Source organism: Monodon monoceros, unplaced genomic scaffold (assembly GCF_005190385.1).
Source record: "Monodon monoceros isolate NGI ecotype Baffin Bay Population unplaced genomic scaffold, NGI_Narwhal_1 Super_Scaffold_22, whole genome shotgun sequence".
Taxonomy (NCBI): domain Eukaryota; kingdom Metazoa; phylum Chordata; class Mammalia; order Artiodactyla; family Monodontidae; genus Monodon; species Monodon monoceros.
Window position 1 is genome coordinate 63,387,771 of NW_021703779.1, and position 7,861 is coordinate 63,395,631.

Sequence of the window (7,861 nt, forward strand, 5' to 3'; positions counted from 1 at the left end):
TTCTCCATTTATTTCTGTTAGTTTTTGCTTCATGTATTTTGGTGCTCTGTTATTAGACACATACATGTTTATAATTGTTATATCTTTTTGATAATTTATATTTATAAATTTATAAAAATTTATAAAAATAAAAATTTGTATTTATCGCCAATATACTTTTTAAATTTTTATTTATTTATGGCTGTGTTGGGTCTTCATTTCTATGTGTGGGCTTTCTCTAGTTGTGGCAAGCGGGGGCCACTCTTCATCACGGTTCACGGGCCTCTCACTATCGCGGCCTCTGTTGTTGCGGAGTACAGGCTCCAGACGCGTAGGCTCAGTAATTGTGGCTCACAGGCCCAGTTGCTCCATGGCATGTGGGATCTTCCCAGACCAGGGCTCGAACCCGTGTCCCCTGCATTGGCACGCAGATTCTCAACCACTGTGCCACCAGGGAAGCCCTATCACTAATATTTTTAAAAATCTATTTTGCCTGATATCAGTAATTTTGTGGGAAACTAGACATTTTAGATAATATATTGTAGAAACTCTAGGTACTGGTCCACTCTTCCCCCCTCCACTGTTTTTAAAAATTATTGTTTGATTATTTATTTGTTTACTGACTGGCTGCATTATTTTAGGGAAATCTATTCAATCCCTTCCCAAATGGTTTTAAGCCTCTGATATTGCACCTCTGGAAGGCACAACTTTTGATATGCTCACAGTCATCCTGGGATGCCAGTGATTTTGGTGGGACTTTATTTTTCTCTTTACCTGACCATATAAGTTGTTAAACTCCACCAATTGACTAGTGATTGTTTTCCACAATGCCCTGGAAGCATAAATTGCTCTACAAATTATTACAACCAGAATCTGGATCCCTAGAAGAAATAGTTTCTGAGGACAGTGTTTGATATTTGTTTTGTCTCCGTGAGTGACAACTAAGCAGAAGAAGAGAACCCCTACCTCTCAACTGCAATTGCCATGATTTAGCCTCAGAAACAGGTAGCAGGAGGAAGAAGTAGAAGCACTGTGGTTCTGCTTCTTCCAGGTAGAAAACCCTCTGATTGGGAGCAGGGGGGATAAGAGCCCTGTGTTCTTGGCTGCAGCAATATGGTTTGAAGTCTCCACATCACTGAGTTTGGAGAGGTAATGGAGGGATAAGTCTTAGTTCAAATACCACAAACTTATCTTTCTTGCTGAATTTTCATGTGCTCTCTTGAATAGATATTGCTTCATTTGTTCTTTGTCCTTCAAATCATTCCAAGGGCTTTAGATAGTTATTGGGATTTTAAAAATAAGTTTCACCTTTTTTTACTGGGGTGCAGATCAGCAGAGCTCCTCACAATGTCATGCTAGATGTCAATTTTCTAGGTCACATTTTAAGATATTTTTCTTCAGTTTCTTGTATATCATTGTTGATTTCCTGACTACTGCTTCTATTGTTTACTGAGAGAGGAATGTTGAAGTTTCCAAGTATATTTGTGGATTTTTCCACTCTCCTTTCAGATCTACAAGTTTTTGCCTCATATGTTTTGAAGCACTCTTTTACTTGCTTAAATATTTTTGTTATGTTTCTTGGTGAATTGATCAATTTATTTTTATGTAATAACTTTCTGTATTCCTGCTAACATTGCTTCTAGTGAAGTTTGCATTGGTATTAAGAAGCAACTCCATTTTCAATCCTGATATTGTTAACATATCTATATATTTTTAATTAAAGTGGGTTCCTTGAAGGCAGTGTATAATTGGATCCTGCTCTTCTATCTAATCTGAAAATATCAGTCTTCTTAAAAAATTTTATTGGAGTATAGTTGATTTACAATGTTGTGTTACTTTCTGCTGTATAGCACAGTTAATCAGTTATTCATATACATATATCCACTCTTTTTTAGACTCTTTTCCCATATAACTCATTACAGAGTTGAAAAATCAGTCTTTTAATTGGTATGTATTCATTTTCTATCCTTGCCATAACAAGCTACCACAAATATAGCTACTTAAGACAAAACCACCTTTTATTTTATTTTTTTTGGAACTTTAAAGATCAGATTTATTTGGAGAAAACAAAAAACCCCACAACCTAAAGGATGGGATTTTGCATCTCAAGACATCTCCCAGGTAATAAGTCTACAGATTACAAATCATTTTCATAGAAGATATTTTTGTACAAATTTTACATGTATTGAGGAGCGGGTCATAAATCCCTGTTTGTTTTAACAGGGTGGCAGGGTAGAGGAATGGGGGAAAAAAACAGTTTTTTGGACACATCTATTTGGAAGCAGACATGAAGAGGGTAAACCCTACTTTTTCATCATCTATAGCAAATGGTTAAAAAAAAATACCCTCTCAACCTTGGGTATCTCTAAAAGCCACTTCCTAGCTACTACCCACTCCAGGTCAATTATTTAAAGTTAATTCACTTGGTATGTTTTCTATGTCCACTGGGTAAATGATTCATTATGCTCACTGCTGCAGCACTCATAAACCAACACCCCTGCATGGCTGTAAAGGGTCTAACTTAGGACTGATGCGAGAAGAGACCAAGATGTCTTTTCTCTGCAGGTACCAATATTGCCTGTAAGGACACCATCTGTTGAGCTGACAGTACCAAGGTGCACATAAAAGCAGGCAAGTAAAGCTACTGTGTTGCAAGAGAAGCCAGGACCTTGTGAAATTGTTCTCCTCCATTATCATTTATTTTCTCAAGGGGATGCTAAAAAAACAGAACCAGAAAAACCACACATTGGTCTAAGCCACATTATAAATCCAAACATTGGTGTGGGATTTCACTTGGAGAGAAGGAAATTTTGTTTTTTAAAAAGCCCCTCAAACCCCAATCAAGGTTGTAAGAAAGGCTCCCAATTTAACCACCCTTGCTCACCACCTAAGACTAGTAATTCTAAAGTTTTCTGAGGTGTAAAAGGGGTCAAAGCAGCAGGAGCACGAATGGCTAGAGGGAAGGAGTGTCAAAGCATGAAGGAGGCAAGATTTGCTTGAGAAAAAGCAGTGATGATTCCTCATTGGACAGCTCCCAGGGGCTCTAGAGAATGCTTAGGAGGTCAAGTATGTGACTTAAGTAGAAGCTGCCTGTAGGAAGGTTAACAGGAAAGAGTAGCATGATGAACGTAAGATGATGACAAGAGTCTAAATTTTTAAAGCTTCAAGATTTCAACAGAATGTGGATATATTTGAACTTTCAGAAGGGATAGTGTTTAAGAAAGGGTGAAACCAGGACACAGAAAAGACCTGGGAATTCCCACAACCCTTAAGTGCTTCCTGCTCCAGGAGGTAAATGACTATGTGTTTACTGGAGGTGATACCATTTTCCCTGTTACTGGTGCAAAATAATTCATCAAATCCCCAAGCTTCTTTTCAAACCACGATTTCCCCATTTACTTTGGTCACCAAACAGTCCTATTCTTCAGTGGCCTGTAGACTCACTCCCACCTACCCCCATGGGGGGCACAAATGAAGGAACTCCCCCTTAGGCTGGCCCCAGTAACTCAGAATTAAATAAGAGGTGGGGCTGGCAGCCTCCTGGAGACTAAAACAACATCAGAGACTAAACCTACCTTGCTAAGAATGGAGAATTTATTCAGATACTGTTTGCTAATTCATGTATGCCACAACAGGATAAGAATTAAAGGTAGAAACCTCACACTTCCTTATACCTGCCTACTGCCCAACTAGATTCCAGACACTGCATCACTATCGCTGCCATCTTGCTAAACGGAGGCCCCTAGGAACTAATCACACAGGCAACTGCACATGTCATAAAAATGCACCACAACTTTAAACTTACAGCATTAAAAGCTATACATCTCTCTCTGGCTACATTGGTGATTCTCCAGTTAGTTCAATATTTTAAAGGCTGCAGAAGCATCCAAAAGAATTTCATTTTGTTTCTTTTTTAAAAAAAAAAAGTTAAGAAAGGTATCCAGGAGATGGTGAGTTTTATTTTGTCTTGTCTGGATAGAGGTTTGATTTGCTCTCGAATGTTCCAGGGTGGTGAGAGACTAGGAGAAAGCACAGAATTCAGAGGTCTATTTGGTGTAATCTTCTCCCTCATTTTCATCTTCACCATCAACGGCAAGAGCAGCACACTTGCTTGCAGAACTGAACTTAGAGGCTGGATTTTCTTCCACTTTCTTTGGCTCAGGTGCAGATCTGGAGTCTTGATCCTTTTTGCCATCTTTCCTATCTGACTCCTTCCAGTGGTCTTTGTTCCCTCCATCTCCTGGACCACAGCTGGAATTTCCACTTTGGCCTTTTGGGGCACTCAGCCCATCTACTTTATTTTCATCTTTCCTTACTGGTGCTTCCTCAGATGGTTGAGCTGGAATTACTTTCCCTCCACCACTTGTAGGGGACTGCTGCTCTGTGTCTGAGTTCTGAGATGGAGCAGGAGGGTTAGGACTTCACTTCACCCAAGCATTCTCCTTTGGTGGAGGGGCTGGCATTACCTTTAGAGGCTGTTCAGGTTTGGGAGGCTTAGAAGTTGGAGACTGACAGTCTTCCTCTTTATTGGGTGTTTCATTTTCTAGAGACTTCTCACTCTCTCTCCTTCGTGCATTTCTGCTAGATGTGGCTGAGGTCCCCATTTGTGATGACTCACTTCCTGTCCTCGATCGTTCCCGTTCCTGAGTTTCTTCACTTCACCAGCTTGGGTGTTTCTCCCGAGGCCATCGTTCTAGTTTTGGCTCATCCAGCTGACTCTGCAGTTTCTCCGGTTCCTTCAGCCACTCTTCTACTTCTCGTTCTCTAGCAGCTGTGTCAACAGGCTTTGCCCCTCCAAAGATAGAGGCTGCTCGACTGGACTGGGACGTGCTAGCAGCGGAATCATTTTTCTCAGGAGTACTCCGAGGCTTTAGGTTCTGTTTGGGTCTTTGGCGGGGACCTCTACAGGCCTATAATCATCCCAAGAGTAATCGTCTCTGGAGCTCCATGACCGGTCATCTCGTCTGTCATATCTGTCTTCATAGCGGTCCCCGCCTCCTCTGTAGTCGTCCTCCCTATGGTACCCACTACCAAATGCTCTTCTGCCACTGCCTATCCTGGAATCGTAGCCTCTATCATAGTCTCTGCTGCCTCGGTCATCATAGCGATCTCGGCCCCCGTAGAGATCCATGTCCCGGCATGGGCCATCATGGTAACTGTCCTGATACTCATCACGATATTGGTCTGAATCATAATGATCTGGATACTTGTCTCCAAAGCTATCATCACCTCTTCTAGGTGGGTAGTCATCAAAGCTGTCTGTAACAGGATGGGCCCTCCAGTCTGTATCTGTTTTGTCAGAATCCCGATTTCTATCTTGACCAAAAGAATGATCATCCCTGTCTTTATCCTGTGCTTGATCAGCAACGTCCACTCGAATTCTCCTGTTACCTAGAAACTCTTCATTGAGGCTCAGGGCACTGAACAAGGAATCCAGGTCCTCAAACTCAGCATAACCAAAACCTTTCAACCTCTCAGGATTGCTGGGTTCACGTGGTAAACGCACTGCACTGATATTTAATCCTTTAAAGAATTCCTTAATGGAGTCTTCTGTCACATCATAGGGCAGGTTCCCTAGAAAAGCAGTGTAGGGTGGTGATTTGGGAAGACGGCTCTGGTTGATATTGGGTTCCTGAGCAGCCTGTGGAGCAGTGGGCAGGATGGAATGGTCAATTGGAGGTGCCCTATACACGTCATCATCATTACTATGCCAAGTGGTTGAAACATCTCCTTCTAGGTCATCTGTTTCATCAGCCCAGCTGACTGGTTTGGGGACATAGGTGCTTCCTCCACCAGTCCCTCCATCCTCAGCCAGGAAGTCTGTTAGGGAGATAGTCTTCCCCTTCTTATTCTTCTTTTTTGCTGAGGCCGCCATGTTGGGAGAGGGAGAGAGAACACAAAAGAAAACCACCTTTTATGACATTCCTGGAAGTGAAACAGCCAGGTGGTCTCAAGTAGGTTCTCTGCTTAGGATCTCACAAGTGTGAAATAAATATGTTTGACAGTCTGAGCTCTTATTTGGGGGCTATAGGATGAATTCAATTCCAGGCTCATTTCGGTTGTTGGCAAAATTAATTTTATTCAGCAAGTTGACTGCAAGATGACTGAAGTTCCCATTTAACTACTAACTGTTGGCTTGGGATCACTCTTAACTTCTAGAGACTAGGCACTTTCCTTGGCTCATGACCCTCTAAATCTTCAAAGCCAAAAATTGGGTGATGAATCCTTCTTATGCTTTGAATCTCTCTGACTACTTCTTCTACTGCATCTCTCTACTTTTAAGGGCTTGTGAGATTACTAAATGAAAGAGGTCATACACCAAAACCTACAAATTGCATAATTTTATTTCTATGACATTATGTGTAAGGTGAAAGTATAGGGAGAGAAAACATATGAGTGGTTGCCATGAATTTTGGATGAAGATAAGGGTTGATTACAAAGGGATACACAAGATAATATTTTAGATGGTATAACTGTTCTATATGGTACTGTGCTTGTGGTTATATGATTATTCATGAAAATTAAAAATCTTTCATCTAGATGAAGGAGGAATCCAGAATGGAATACCAGCTATGAAATAAATCTAACTATATTACAAATATATTACATGGCCTCATTGAAGGGTATGAAAAAGAAAAGAGCTGACCTAAGTAATGTTCAAAAACAGCATTTTTGCTACATACATTACTATATGAGTTTAAGGCATACAGAATAATGATATGACATATATATTGTGAAATGATAAACACAATAAATTAAGTTTGTTCCATGATCTATAGCTACAAAAAATAAAAATTTTTTTCCTTGTGATGAGAACACTTAGGGTTTACTCTATTAACAACTTTCATATATATTATAAAACAGTGTTAACTATAGTCATCATGTTGTATGTTATATTCCTAGTACTGCTTTACCTTATAATTGGAAGCTTGTACCTTTTGACAACCCGCACACAATTCCTTCTCCCCCTAAACCGTGCATTTGGTAAACACACATTTGAACTCTTTTTATTAGTTTCTTTTTTTGTTTTTGTTTTCTTTCCACATATAAGTGAGGTCATAGAGTGTTTGTCTTTTACTGTCTGACTTATTTCACTTAGCATCCATCCACATTGTCACAAATGGCAAGATTTCCTTCTTCTTGTGGCTAAATAATAGTCCACCACACACACATGCACACACACATGTCACTAATTTTTTCTTATTGAAATATAATTAACATACAATATTATATTAGCTTCAGATGTACAACACAACTCATATTTTTGTACATTATAAGATGCACATCACAATAAGACAAGTTACCATCCATCACCATACAAAGTGGCTGCAATGTTATTGACTATATTCCCTATGTCTACATTACAACCCCATGACTAATAGCTGGAAGTCAGTACCTCTTTATCCCCTTAACCAATTTTGTTAATCCTCTCACCCCTCACATCTCTGGCAACAAACAGTTTGTGCTCTGTATGTATGAGCCTCTTTCTGTTTTGTTTTGTTTGTTCATTTGTTTTGCTTTTTAGATTCCACATATAAGTTATATCACATGATATTTGTCTTTCTCTGTCTGCCTAACTTCACTTAGTATGATAATCTCTAGGTCCATCCATGTTGCTACAAATGGCATCATTTCATTCTTTTTCATGGCTGAGTAATATTCTAGTGTGTGTGTGTGTGTGTGTGTGTGTGTGTGTGTGTATCACATCATCTTTATCCATTCATCTGTGGATGGACATTTAGGTTGCTTCCATATAGGCTGTTGTAAATACTGCTGCAATGAACATAGGGATGCATATATCTTTTCAAATTAGAGTGTGTTTTTTGTTGTTGTTTTAGATATATTTTCTTTTATTGTTTAGAGTTTCTGTGTTGTTTTTAAT

The 7,861-nt window shown here is 39.7% G+C and overlaps 1 pseudogene; it reads right to left on the reverse strand.

Moving 5' to 3' along the window:
• Window positions 1–4,025: 4,025 nt before the first annotated feature.
• Window positions 4,026–5,863, reverse strand: LOC114906276 (annotated as a pseudogene).
• Window positions 5,864–7,861: the final 1,998 nt, after the last annotated feature.